We start from the raw sequence: 14,912 nt of genomic DNA on the forward strand, positions 1-14,912 counted from the left end.
CAATCCTCTAGAGAGAAATAAACTCACCTCTCAACTCCTGCTCACTACTTCCCTGTTCATACAGCCAATGACTGCATTTGCCCCTTTTTACCTCAGCATTGCACTGGGAGCTCAGGTTGGATGTATGGGTCAGAGAAAGATATTAAAAAGCAGGGTTTTTTGTAAACATGTAACTGCTGATTACCTCAGACCTCTCACACCATGGCAGCTTGGGGCCAGGTGAGAAGCGCTTCACCATGGCCACTATAGCTCCAGCAGACACAGCGAGGGGAGGGATGCATGTCCCCTCCCCCACTGGGGGAGGTCCAGTTTGTCTACCCTTGTGCCCCCCCCCCAGACAGAGTGAGGAATGTATCCATCTATACGGTTTCCCCAATGAAGGGGAACAGCCAGCAATGTTCCTGTATGAATCGAGAGGGGGAGCTTCAGCCCCACCTGTTCTTCCTAAAGGGCACCTAAGGGGAAGGAGGCTCGGGACTGGGGCAGTCCCAGACATGGGGGCACTACCAGCCTGCCCCTTTCACCTGCCTGGTGATTCTGTCTCTTTTCCGTATGGTTTTATGAGACGCAATTCCATTCTAGGCACTTCCCACTTTCCTGGCACAACCAAACTTGCTTTAAGTTAGGATAGGAGGAAGCTATATACCGAATGTAGTGGTCCTAGCTCTTATCGTTTAAGAGGAGTACCTGAACAGACAGACGTATGAATGGACAGACACACAGACAAATCAGCTGGTACAGACTGACTATGAGGCCAGAAGGGACTGCTATAATCAAGTCTGATCTCTTACATAACACAGGCTATAGTTCTACTCCAAAGATCATTCCTGTTTGAACCAAGGCAAATCTGTAGAAAAACCATCCAAGCCTGATTTAAAAATTGCCGGTGATTGCGAATCCATCCACCACAGCCCTTGATAAGTTGTTCCAACTGTTGCTTACCCTCACTGTTAAAAAAAGTTGCATTATTTCCAGTCTGAAGCTGTGCAGCTTCAACTTCCAGCCACTGGAGCTTTTCATATCTTTGTCTGCTAGTCTGAAGAGTCCATCATCAAATAGCACTATCATTATATGGCACATTTGCCATGTTTTGACTTAACTCTTCCCTAGCATCAGTACTATTCATTGACTTCCCTGTTCACTGGTCTAATTAGATACCCTTACATTTTCACAAGAAAAAGCAGGGAAGGGGGAGAGAATGTGGGTGAGGATGCGTGACTCAGGAGGAGGGAATCATGTATAATTCTAAGCCTCACAGGATAGATGACATTCATTCATTCATTTTTTGGCAGCATTAATTACAGGGTTTTCTTTACTCTGAAATATCAGGGGGTATGTCTACACTACCCCGCTAGTTCGAACTAGCGGGGTAATGTAGGCATACCGCACTTGCAAATGAAGCCCGGGATTTGAATTTCCCGGGCTTCATTTGCATAAGCGGGGCTCCGCCATTTTTAAATCCCCGCTCGTTCGAACCCTGTGCCGCGCGGCTACACGCGGCACGAACTAGGTAGTTCGAACTAGGCTTCCTAATTCGAACTACCGTTACTCCTCGTGGAATGGGTTCGAACGAGCGCGGCACAGGGTTCGAACGAGCGGGGATTTAAAAATGGCGGAGCCCCACTTATGCAAATGAAGCCCGGGAAATTCAAATCCCGGGCTTCATTTGCAAGTGCGGTATGCCTACATTACCCTCCTAGTTCGAACTAGGAAGGTAGTGTAGACATACCCAGAGTGAGTCAATTTTCAAAGAGGAGAAAAGAGAAATGGCTTTGGTTGCTGGACAGTAGAGTTGCTCTATATATTCAATAAATGGTGGCCACACCAAGGTTACGTCTAGATACATGCCTCTGCCGACAGAGGCATGTAAAACAGGCTACCTGACATAGTCAATGAAGCGGAGATTTAAATATCCCCAGCTTCATTAAAATAAAAATGGCTGCTGTACTGTGCCGGCTCGGCTGATCGTCAGCACAGCATGTGAGTCAAGACGTGGATTGGTCGACAGGGAATGCCTTTGTTGACCACTCCTGTAAACCTCATTTCACGAGGCATAAGGGAGCAGTTGACAAAGGCATTCCCTGTCGACTGATCCGCGTCTTGACTCGCGCACTGTGCCGATGATCAGCTGAGCTGGCACAGTTCAGTGGCCATTTTTATTGTAATGAAGCCGGGGATATTTAAATCCCTGCTTCACTGACTATGTTGGGTAGCCTATTTTACATGCCTCTGTCGGCAGAGGCATATAATCTAGATGAACCCCAGTAGGCCTCCAGTGTTTGTTCCATTTGATGTGTGAGTTCTCCCAGTTTGAGTAGGCTCTTTATTTTGGATGGGAAAAGTTAAGCAGGTGGTAAGTTTGGTACATACACACATTGTGTGTCAGTGTGTTCCCCGACCACTACAGCAAATTATTTGTAATATCTGGAGAACAGAGGATAGATTATCCCCCCCCCCCCAACTTCAGGTACATCTAGACAACATTCCTCTTTCGAAAGAGGAATGCAAATGAGGGAAATTGAAAATGCAAATGAAGCACTGATTTACAAATCTCACACTTAATTTGCATAATCTCTTCCGATCACTTTTTCAAAAGAGATTTTATCGAAAAAAAAAAAGCAGTCTAGATGGGGTTCTTTTGAAAAGAAAAAGAACTTTTTCAAAAGAACCCTGTAAGCCTCATTTTTTCAGGAATAAGGGTTCTTTCGGAAAAGGGTGTTTTTTTCAAAAGAATCCCGTCTAGACTGCTTTTTTTTCTTTTTTTTTAAATCTCTTCCAAAAAAGCGATTGGAAGAGATTATGCAAATGAAGTATGAGATTTGTAAATCAGCGCTACATTTGCATTTTCTATTTCCCTCATTTGCATTCCTCTTTCGAAAGAGGAATGTAGTCTAGATGCATCCTTACTGACAGACAGAATCTTTCAGCTCTACATCTGACTCTCTCTTCAAAACCTTGATTCATTTTATCCTTCTGATTCTCCTCCAGGTGTTGGCACTTCTGGCTGAGAGAGGCTAGATGTAGCACCATCTACAATCAGCTTCTGCCACCTCTGAGTGAGGGGGCTTGCTCTCACCTCCACTCAGGAACTGAGAATCTGCAACATCCCCTAGCTCAACCAGCCTATGGGAGTCTTTTACTGTGCAACCTTTGAATGAACAGCCTTAGCCAGCATCACCTTTTATCCACTAAAGATAGGACAGCCTAACAGGCTTCCAACTCTCAATGGCTCCTGATCTTTGCATGTATAAAGGTAACATTAATTTCAGAATCCTTTTTTCCCTTTATACAAAATTACCCATATTATACTTTCTTTGACAATAACATTACACCTGTACCAGTGTCACTGGGGAGCTAGGAGATCTGTTCTCATCTCTGATTACTACCAACTACAGGTTGAACCGCTCTAGTCCAGCATCCTCGGAATCTGACCGGTGCAGAACCAGAGAATTTGCCAGATCACAGGAGATAAATATTGTTTAGCAGCATTATCAACACTTCCACTGCTTACTGGGCTCTTAGAACATATTTAGGGGAAAATGAGAGGAAAAAAACAGCAGAGAACACTGAGAGCCAGGACTGATGTCTGTAAACAAACTTCATGGGAAACTTGGCCACACCCACAATAAGTGGACATTTGGCTAAGTAAAATCAGGCCAGACCATGGATGGTGCTGGACCAGAGTGTGCTGGCCAAGAGAAGTTCAACCTGTAGTGAGAAATCTTACTTTCCACCCCAAGCAGCGCTATGGCTGTTAATATTCTGCAGTTTTGCCTAAGCACAATATAGGAGAGAGCAGGTTTCCTGTGTCCTGCTGATTCCTCCATTTTAACAGCTCCAACATTCAGAAACCATGTTGCTGCCATCATTCTCCTAGATGTGCACTGATGAGGACTCCTTTTGGGCCTAGGTATGTAACAGTGTAGTTGATTAACCAATAAGCTTTTGCTTATCAGTTAATGCTATAGACTACACGCATTCCCCCCATTCCCTTGCCAGTATAGCAGGCTGGCCAGCAACCCGTATCAGTCCTGGCTCACGCTTGGTGTGGGACCTATCCCCACTGTGGCTCTGCAATTAAAGTATATTAAGAGCCAGGCAGGCAGGCAGCCCGGCTCAGTTCTGGCTTGTGCCAGGTCTGGGAGCTCCGGCCCCCCTGCCCTGGGGACAGGGGCAGCTGCCACCCCACCCTGCTGCCTCTCTATCAAAGGCAGCAGCACGGGGTGCTAGGCGGGAACTGGTCCGCGAGGAGAGTTGGTTTTTAAATTGGCTCCTCTCATGGACCAGTTCCTGCCTGGCACCCAGTGCTGCTGCCTTTGATACAGAGGCAGCAGCGCAGAGTGGCAGGGGCCTCCTCGGGAGTGGGGCCAAATTGCACTGGCTGCCTGCCCCATCCCCGGGGACTACAGAATAGTCAAGTAACTGATAAGAATTCATGACAATTCAATTAACCGATATTTAACATCCCTATTTGGGACCTACTTTTAAATCAGCCATAAAAGATACCCAAATGATGTGAGGTGCCCCCACCCATCACCTCCTTGTCCAAAGGGCTGACGACATTGTCTTCACAGTGCTAGCTGGCATTCACCAGCCCAAGGAGAAAGAGAATCAGGCCAGAAAACCAAAGCTGGATTCTCCAGTGTGGCAGTGGACAGCACAACTCACTTTCCAAACTGGCTTCTGATTTTAATTGTAATAGCTTTGAATTCTCCCTCTCTAGGAAATTCTGTAAGCATAAGGGTTCTTTAAGTATAAGTTTAGATACACACTTTGAACTTGGATTTGAACTTAGATAAATCAATCACATACAGTACCTTTCACGGGGCCGTGAGCTCACACCGCCCTACAAGATTCAGAAGGATGAGTTGGCCCACAAGGTGTCAGGAAATAGACACTGGGGGAAAAAAGAGTCTGGGTGTCAGATTCCAGGTGCCATTTGTAAAAATCAGAAAGCTACTCTGTAACAATTCCATATTGGGAAGGGGAAAAGTCTCCCATTGATTTCAAATTGTACTGCATGAGTTCCCCAGTAGAAAAAGCATGTTGCTACTTCTAGGGCGCGGATAAAAGTTATCGGACATGTCACCCAAGAAGGAAGAGGATTCAATTTGCTAGACATGGCCTTAGTTCACCAAAACACTTGAGCATGTTTAAGTCCCACCGAAGTCAATGAAAGTTAGGAATGGGCGCAATTTTTAAAAGCACATAAGGGGATCAGGAGCACAGATCCCATTGACTTTCAGTGGCACATAAGCTCTTAAATCCCATACGTATATTTGAAAATCCCACCTCATCCGCTTTAAATTAAGCACAGGTTTAAATGGTTCATTTAATCAGGAAAATATTAGCAACTTTTCTGTATAACCTGAATCATGTCACACATTGATCTGGATACAAGTCCTTTAAGTTTTACCTTTTCCATTTAAAATAAGTACACAGCTAGCAGTTTCATTTCACTAATCCATCATTCTGGATAAAACACATGTCTGCCAAGGAGGAGAGGGACAGCAGATTACAGTATTGCCAACCCAGAACAATCATGAAATGTTTAAAAATAATAGATGTTGGTTCTTTTTCTTTGCCTTCTGGGTTTTCAGCCTTTAAAGCATCGTTTCCCCAGCTTCCCTACACAACTAAATGTTTAGATGTTTTTTGAAGGAAAGATCAGATTATCCCATTATTTATTATATGGCTCCAGAAGCTGAGGTTTTTTTTTTAAGACAAATACTATGAGATTTTCAACAGGGTTGGAAGAGTTGGCAACACTGCACAGAAGGGAAGGATGACCATATATAGTAGTTCATGGCATTAGGAAAGTAGAAGACGATAGATCTCACAAAGTCAAAGAAATTGTATGAGGACTGGAGGTGAAAAAAAACCCTTGAACAGAACAACACAAAAGCTGTGTGTGGGCAGAGTTCAATACAGGAAGGTGTTTATTACACTAGTAACAAATCACTCTTTCCAACAGGATAGAGAAATTTCAGGCAATATTACATTTCAAGTTCCTAGGATGAAGGAGAATAAAAGTGACATACCACAAGGTTAGTTTATCGCATGTCATATTCTTTGCAATAAAAGCAGCTTTTTCATCTCTGCAAACAGAAGTATGCACAGATGCTTTACCCATGCACACCTACATGTGTATGCAAACTTCACAGAGAACCACATACAGGAATACGACTTACCAAAGATGCTGGAATGAGGGGTGCTAGGGGTGTTACCACCTGCCCTGGTTTGTAGTAGTTTCTATTGTTTGCAAGGTTTACAGTTTGGTTCAATGGTTCTCGGTGCCCCATCTATACAAATTGTTCCAGCACCTCTGCTACATATTTCTAGATAAGGGACATGTCAGGTCTAAAGAGCCCCCCCTTAAAAATCCCAGCCATAACTAAGTGTCACCTTTCATCCCCTAATCCATTTTCTTTGCCATCCTGCTAGGTTCAGAGATTTTTATATGATACGCGTTCACTAGGTAGTGAAATACAAGGAAGAAATAGCTGTCTTTTCAAAGGCAGAAGAACATTTGGTAGGTGCTGATGTTACATCCTGATAAGATGCGGACAGCCTGGGAACCAATGAACCTTAAATTCTCCAAAGACCTGTTAGTACAAATAGGATTTGGTGACTCTTCCCATCCTCCAACCAAACTAAAGGACATGGTCATGAAAAGCACACAAGAACAAAGCTGGGCTTTACTTATCCATTATCTAAGTAACAACAACCCCTGTCTTCCTTACCCCCATCTCCCCTGCTACAGAGGGCACAACACATTTAGAAGTTTTGGCTTCTGAGGGAAGATTGTAAAAGTAGGGTGGCAGGAGGCGCTGAAAGTTTGGATATAAATGCTCAGTCTGCGGCATCAGCTGTTGTGTAGTGCATTTTGGCCAACTGAATTTATCAGTGATGGACTCTTAAGGCCAGGTCTACATTAAAAGGTGACAGTGAAGCAAGATACGCAATTCCAGCTATGCAAATTACATAGCTGGAGTCTACGGACTTTGTTTTGCATTTTCCCACTGTCCCCATAGCAGGAGGCCAATGGGAGCAAATACTCCTGTCAGCTTCTCTTACTCCTCGCATAAGCAGGAGTACTAGCAGCTGGCGGAGACACTCTCTGAGTTGGATTTAGCAAGTCTTAAGTAGTTAAGACTCACTAAATCAAACTCTGGAAGTTCTGTTTACTTTAGCATGGCCTTACAGTTCAGGCTAATCTAAGGGATTGAATTATTTCAATAATTTAAGTGATTTAAACCTTTCAAGCCTTTGGCATTATTTTCTCACCAGGCATTCCCTGTCTTCAGGTCAAAGTTACCCAAGAGGAAGAACTCCAAACCTCTCTTTCAAGTGAGGAGGATTTCTCTGTCCTTTGCCTCTGAGGATGTTTTATTCAAATGTCTCTGCAGAACAAAGGAAGCCACACAGAATTATAGCTTCTTCCTACCTCATGGGGAAAATATTATTAAGACAAAGAGGAAGGAAAAAATGAGAACATTCTTCCCCTTGAAGCACATTCCCAGTTTAGAATAGGTAAGGCAGAGAAAATCTATTACACAGATCAGCAATTTAACTAGAACACTAAAAGGTTTTTCTAACAGGTGACACACCTTAAATTAAGAGAAAGGAGACAATGAACAATCGATCTCACTTGTCAATCTTCAGCAACCATTGGATACTTCTGCACCTGAGCAAGCACATTGCATTGGGCACAGTGGCTAGACCAGATTTCCCCCAACTCATCTTAGTTCCCAAATTAAGGGTATGTCTACAATGCAACACTATTTCAAAATAACTAGCACTATTCCAAAATAACTTAGTCCGCATCAACACAACAGGCAGTTATTTCGAAACAGTGTCAAAATACGGTCAAGCTGGACGACTGCTTACTCCGACTCCTGTAACCCTCATTGTACGAGGAACAAGGGAAGTTGGAAGTAGAATGCTCTATTCGAAATAAGTGTTGAGTAGATGCTCCCTATTTTGAAATAAGCTATTTCGTAGCTATTGACATAACTCAATTTGCATAGCTTATTTAGAGTTCAGCTCTGCAGTGTAGATGCACCACAGATACTAGATTTTGTGAGCAAGTAGCATAAAAAGAAGAACATCTGGTGGAATTTGACAGGCCCATGGGGACTTCAAAGGAACAGGGGGAATGTTTTTACTCTCCATCCTACCATAGCTGAGAGCTACAACTGAGTTCCAATTTCAACTGGGGGAGGGAGGGAGATAAAAAGGCACAGCAGAGCAAAATGAAGTAAACACCTTGTGCATTTAGCATAGAGCTTTCCAAATCAAGAGAGAGTTGATCAGACAAATAAGGGGAGGAGGAGTCCTGGAATTTTTTGCCTGAATCAGGAGAGGTAAAAGCTGTATTGCTCCGTTAGCTTCCAGTTAATGCAACGTACAAATGGCAAGACTGCTGGGATGGGTTCTTGCCCTTGCATTGCCTTGCTCTTTCATACCCAGTGGAAGGGCTATTTGCACGCACCCCTGGACACTAAGCTATGCCCCATGACCGTTTTGCTGCAGCTCTGGCACATGTTTAAAAGAGTGTTAACATTTCACCCCAAACTTTCCAAACATGCAAAGAAAAACAAACATAATTTGGTGAAAGCGGAGTTCCTTTTCAGCCACAACTTCCCTCAATGATTACTTTCATCTCCAGTGCCATACATCAGAACTTATGGCTGCTGATTGTTCACCGATAATGAATGATACCCCTTTCCCAAGAGCTAGCACAAGGGATCTGTAAATGCAACACTTGAGTCCTACACAAGTTCTCAAAATATTGCTTAAATGGTGCAGAGTCCTTGTACGGTCTGTTTCACTATTTGTGTGATACAAAAAAAAGGCCGAGACTTCCCAAACCGGAAGACATGGATGATAAAAGATGTGGGTGGTAATGATGTTAAGTCTCAACTAATTGCCTAATCAAATAGTTGATGCATTTTGCATCAACTATTCGATTAGTTGATAGGGGGCCTCTGCCTTTGAAGTGTAGCAACAGTCCTAAGGCTGTTGCTACACTTGAAAGGCGAAAGTGCCGCGGTCAGCTGGGAGTCCTGATGCTGGGCTCCTCACGGCGTTTCAAAGCAGCGGTACCTCACGGAGCCCAGAATCAGCTGGCCCCAAGCTGCATGAGGAGTTTCAAAGTGGCAGGACCCCGTAGAGCCCGGAGTCTGACCCACTCCACTTTCCCCCCTTGCTGCCTCTTTCTAATAGAGGCAACAAGAGGCAGGGGAAGTGACTAGTCGGCTATCCTGTCGACTAGTCCTTCACATCCCTAGTGGGTGGGAGAGAAAAGAGTATCTGTCACACGCCGCCCACCTGCTGTGGGACTGGGCATCCGGGGCAGTGGTGCCCCTAGATTCCTTACACGGCCTATGGCCAGATTAGTAGGGATTCTGCGACCTACAATGAGTGATTCGCTGATTTTCCCCTCCACTTGCTGCCAGGAGGGGAGAGAAGAGGGTCCGGGCCCACCCTCACTCCGGACCCCAGCGCAGGGCCCTAAGGCGAGGTAAGCGTCCTCACCTAACGGAGAGGGTAGCCAACCCCAAACCCTCCATTCTCGGGTTCCGCGGCCCAGCCCTGGGCCACTTCTCCCCCCCCCCCCCCCGGGAGGTTTAGTCCATATGCGAGGGAAGCCCTTACCCGGCTCGGCCTCCCTCCTCCACCTCTGTCCGTCTCTGTCCTCCCCCCTGAGGGCCTCCCCGGCCACCTTTTGAACCTCCCACCGCCGGCCCGCCGCCCCGCCGCCCCACCTCCACGCAGCGTCACCCTCGGCCAGTGGCCCCGCCCCCAACGCGGGGACGTCATCAGCTGGCGCCGGAGTTTGCCCCTGCCCTCCCTTGCCGGTCGTTCCGGCCACGCCGGCAGTACTCCCGCCCGACTGCGCCTCCGAACCCTCCCGGTGGACCCCGAGGCCGGCCTGAGTGCGGGGCGCGGCCGTGACGGATGCCACCCCATCACAGTATCAAAATTTAAAAAGCGGTGAAAGCAGCTAGTTTTCAGATGTGTTGGACTCCCGCAACACTCGCTAAAGTTAGATGCTCAGCACCATTGCCAGTCAGGCCAATACTTTCCCATTGTTTAATGTAGATGCTCTCAAAAGCAAACTAAGTCCTCAACTCTGCAGTTATACATGTGCTGAACTGAATACTTGTGAGTAGTCCTCAATGGGACTCTGAATATGTGTAAAGTTAAGCATATATATATATATAAGTGCTTGCAGGCTCAGAGCTTACTTTACTTAGTATTTATTATAGGTTTGATTGTTTTGAAATGAGAGCTGTGGATGCTTTGACAAATGGATTGAAAGGTTTTGTTTAATACATTTTACAATGGTGTCTATGAACAGGCATCTTAAGTATGTACTGAAGCGCTTTGCTGAGTCAAGAATAAGGTCAGGTCTACACTAAAAGGGAAGGTTGAATCAAGATACACAACTCCAGCTACATTAATTAAGTAGCTGAAGTCAATGCACTTTGTTTCAAGTATCCCCGCTGTCTCCAAGGCAGGAAGCTGATGGAAGCAAATGCTCTTGGTTTCCATTACTCCTCACAGGAATAGGAGTATCAGATGCTAACGGGGATGCCCTCTGACAGCAATTTTATGAGTCTTAACTAGACTCACTAAACCGAACTCCAGAAGATTACTCATAGTAGCGTCCATCTTCCTTTTAGTGAAGACATGGCTGAAGAGCTACCCCCCATACTGAAACAAAAACAATCACCAAAATATACATCCAATCACTGCAAGAGCGACTGCAAAATTAATAGCCTTCAGGCAGCCAATCCAGTAGACGACAGGAATCACTTCCCAAGTAATGCAAAGAACAGGGATAATGCAAGGGAAAGAAATTCAGAAGACGCAAGAAGGGGGCCCATGATACTACCAGGCATAGACGAGACTAGATAAATAATATTTCCATTACACCCTCGAACCAGCCAACAAGCGATACAGGCAACTTTCTCCCACTCTCAAGTCCTGGCCTTGACTGAAATGTGGATAAAAACAAATCTGATCAAGCTGACTGACTCCTGTGCAACTACATATGGTCAGAGGAGAAGGATCAAGTACTCTGAGCCTAAATATGAAGGAATTTATATATTAACAACAACCTGAGCTGTATTCTTAGTGCCCTGACAGCTGGTGTAGATCGTGTAGAATGGGGATAAGAGAGACATCTTCATTCCTATTGTAAGTAGCAAGCAAGAAGCTGTAGCAGCCTCTGGGCCAGTGGTTATAGCTATCCTAACAAGACACACCATACAGTAGCATAGACTGGAGGGGACATTGGTATAGAGAAGCAGAACAAGGTCTACATCTCAGACAAACGTGTGTATTTTGCAAAAGCATATGGATGGTAACAGATCTGCACCAATTCTTACTGTGATGACAGGTTTCAGAGAGGTAGCATTGTTAGTCTGCTTCACCTAAAACAACAAGGAGTCATATGAGTAATGTCTCCAGGTATTCTCATCTTCTTCTGGGCCACATCCACCCAAGTGAATTAGCTCTGATGTAACACTCCCAGCTTTGTATCCCTACCACCTGTTTCTTTCACATCTGAGTTGCAACTCACAAAAGCTTATGCCATAATAAAATTGTTAGTCTTTAAGGTGCCACTGGACTCCTTGTCATTCTTGCTATTTGAAACTTCTTCTTATGAATTGAGTTGGTCAAAAATGAGAACAGAAACAGTGTGAAAAAGTCTGAAATTTGCTAGTTATTTTTCGCTTAACAGAATTCAGAACTGAATCTTTTTTTGTTGTATTGCAAAATATTTTCAGGTTTGTTGTTAATTAGAATGATCAGGGCTCGACAAATTATACAATCTACTCGCCCATTGTGAGTAGATTGTAACCCGGAAGAGCTGGGTTCGGGCGATCGCATGCGCAGATCGCCGGACAGCACGGCTGGCGAGCAGGGCTCACTGTGGTTTGGCAAGCCCTGAGAATGATTATCCAAATTTTGGTCAGTTAAAAGTGTCTGTAAATATTTCTATTAAAATTTAAATTAAAATAGTTCACCAGATATAAAAAATGTCAGTAATTTAATGTCAATAATGTTGGCCTTCTCTACCTGACACCAAGAGGCTTCACAAACAAACAGAAATCTGGCCTAGTCCTACACTGCCAAGCTAATCTCTATCCATTGGCCCCCTTGTACCACATGCTAGTTCAGTCCTGAAAGGATTTGTGTCAACACCGCCTAAGGGCTGTTGGTGACGTAGTGGTGGGATTAGCTGAGGCTGCCAAATTCACTGTAAAAGCAATAAAATCCATCAGATGGAGATGAACTCACAGAGAACGGGCCAGTATTGTCTGTCCCGCAGTCACCCCGCTCCCTCCTGACACAACTCATGTTGCAGATAATCCCAGAGAACTACAACCTTATTGGGTTTTATTGTATTTTCTGGTCACATATAATTTAGTAAAGGGCACTTCAGAACTGGTCAGCACAATCCTGGGGAAAAGCTCATTTCAACCACACTGAAGTCTCTGGAACAGAAAGGAGCGAGTGACCTAAGACATTACTCCCTGCATCACTGCAGCAGCAAAACACTCTTCTCAAAAATAACAGGGGCTTATTTGCAATATATCGCAAAAGCAGGAGACAGTTGAGAACAAGACGACTATAAAATGTCAAAGCAATTCAGTTGGTTTTTGTTGCTTGTTTCGGGCTGGTGATAGGAAGGTGTGTGACAGGAGCAGGTAATGCAGACTTCAGAACTTCAAACTGCCATCACCAGGGAGAAATATGCGGGTGATATAGGCAAGAAAAACAATGTAGGGAAATAGATTTTGCACTTCACCTTGCAGTGATATAGCATCTCCACACAGCTTCTCTCTCTATGACAGAATTATTTTGGTGCATTCCCACAAATGAGCCACAGTACCAGTGCATTCTGAGAACGCTCAGGCATCTATTCCAGACTGACCAGCAACAGGGCTTGGGGGCCTAATTCCATCACAGAGGGCCTTAAGTAAGGAGGAGAAAACTCAGCAGGGATTACCCGGAAGAGCAGTTTTAGTCAATGAAGATCTTTCCAGGATTGGTAAAGCTCAAAAGTAATATACAGCCCTTGCTTTGGGAAGCAACTCTCTGCACCCAATGATAGATTAGGTACTCCTGCAAAACCAATGATGATAGAGGCCCCAATCAAGAACCAGGGCTCCACTGTTCAAGGAGCAGTACAACACACACAACTACAAAATTGCCCAAACCCCAAACTACCTGCAGTCTCCACATCTAACAAATGAAGAAAGCACAAGCTGATGGGGAGACAATTATGACCAGTGTGTCAAGCTGTTCATTCAACCAGCTGTCTAGCTGTTACTTCCACTGATCATACCGGAAATACTAAAATTCTCTGTCTTTCATCCTAAATTATTTTCAGTAATTAGTTGACTGTTAAAAAAAACCCTAGCAACTACTTCAAATAAAATTTCCTTTTTTCATTAAAAAGAAGTGTCATTCTACATAGGTCAAGTTGGAGGGTTTGTAACCCTAAGACATGACATCCGCCCTCTAAAACCACCACTACCTCACTCCTGTCTCTAGAGAGGCTGACCGAAGGAGTTTGATAACGTGGTTTACTGAAGTGTGACATTTTAAGTACCTTCAGACAAAAGTGACCTCCAATTAATTGAATGAAAAAACATTAAAAGAATCTGAGGGAAAAAAGGCTAGAGAGACAAAATTTCTTCTCATTTCGTATCACCTTCACCAGCGCATCTTCTAATGGTCCCAGGACTGCATTTTACAGGCTACTAAAAAAAAGGAAAGGCAGCTGTCTTGAAATTTATGAGGAGCTGGGGGAATATATGGAGTGCCACCTTTCTTGTTTCATTCCTCATGCCACAGGCATAAATTGGGTTCATAGCTTGTGCCTTCATTTAACAGGCATATCTATCCAGCACTAATATATCTTCCTCTGCTAGTTTTTAGTACTATTTACCAAGATGCATTCCTTCTTGCTGCCTCTCTTCCCAGGGCATTCTGCACACCCCTAATGGAGCCCAAGAAATGCTCACATTTCCTCCTCCATTTTAAACCCCACATTTCTAAGAATCTTTTATGTGTGTGTGTACCAATCTTCAGGCTGAGGAGACCCAGTTGTGGCTCTCTCCCTAGTCGGACGGAAGGGCTATTATTTAATGGTAGGTGCCTTCAGCAGCTAAAATAAATAGTATCACCACCAAAGCCACAGATGCAGAAAATGATAGGCCAGGATTAAAAGTCACACCCAAGTCTCTGCAGCAGTAGCACATTACACAAGCCCCAGGCCAATATATGCTACAGGGTCTGTGTCATGCCTTTACTCCTTGTGCAAAATTGTTTTCTCAAGACAGCCATTTATTCTCATTCACTGAATTCTCTGCATATGTTCGACAGCAGATAAATCTAGCTGATGAGCCACTGATGCCCAAAGATGTGTAATACAATATTCCACTAAATTCCAGCAGGGAAATCTAATAGAAAAAACATTCATGAGGCAGAAATCCTTAGCATCAAGTGGTCTCTGTTGCTACTGGAATCAATATTCTGAAACTAGAAAAATGAATGAGACTGGATCAGACTGACAGCAAACTACTGGAGAAATTCTTCAAAACAAAACTGAAGAGCTGGTTTTTCATATGGAGCTCCAACCGTGTTAAAAGAGGAAAGGTCCTTTCATAGATTGATAACTGGTTAAAAGGCAGGAAACAATGGTAAGGAATTAATGGTAAATTGTCAGAATGGCAAGAGGTAACTAGTGGTGTCCCACAAGGGTCAATCCTATTTAACCTTTTTATAAATGATTTAGAAAAAGTGGTAAACAGTGAGGAGGCAAAATTTACAGATGATACTAAACTGTTCAAGATAGTAATGATCAAAGCAGACTGTGAAGAGCTTCA

The 14,912-nt window shown here is 44.2% G+C and overlaps 1 protein-coding gene across 4 annotated transcripts in view; it reads right to left on the reverse strand.

Moving 5' to 3' along the window:
* TSPAN4 (tetraspanin 4) overlaps positions 1–14,912 on the reverse strand; it is a 708,227-nt gene that overhangs the window by 451,129 nt on the left and 242,186 nt on the right. For 2 of the 4 annotated variants that reach the window (XM_075928235.2, XM_075928234.2), the window contains exon 3: positions 4,818–4,897. The exons of the other annotated variants lie outside the window; for them this stretch is intronic. The gene's annotated coding sequence lies outside the window, so the exon portion shown is untranslated. The remainder of the gene's footprint in view (positions 1–4,817; positions 4,898–14,912) is intronic. 4 annotated transcript variants of the gene reach the window in all.

The sequence above is a fragment of the Pelodiscus sinensis genome, chromosome 5, assembly GCF_052426305.1.
Source record: "Pelodiscus sinensis isolate ZL-2025 chromosome 5, ASM5242630v1, whole genome shotgun sequence".
In the NCBI taxonomy this organism is placed as follows: Eukaryota; Metazoa; Chordata; order Testudines; family Trionychidae; genus Pelodiscus; species Pelodiscus sinensis.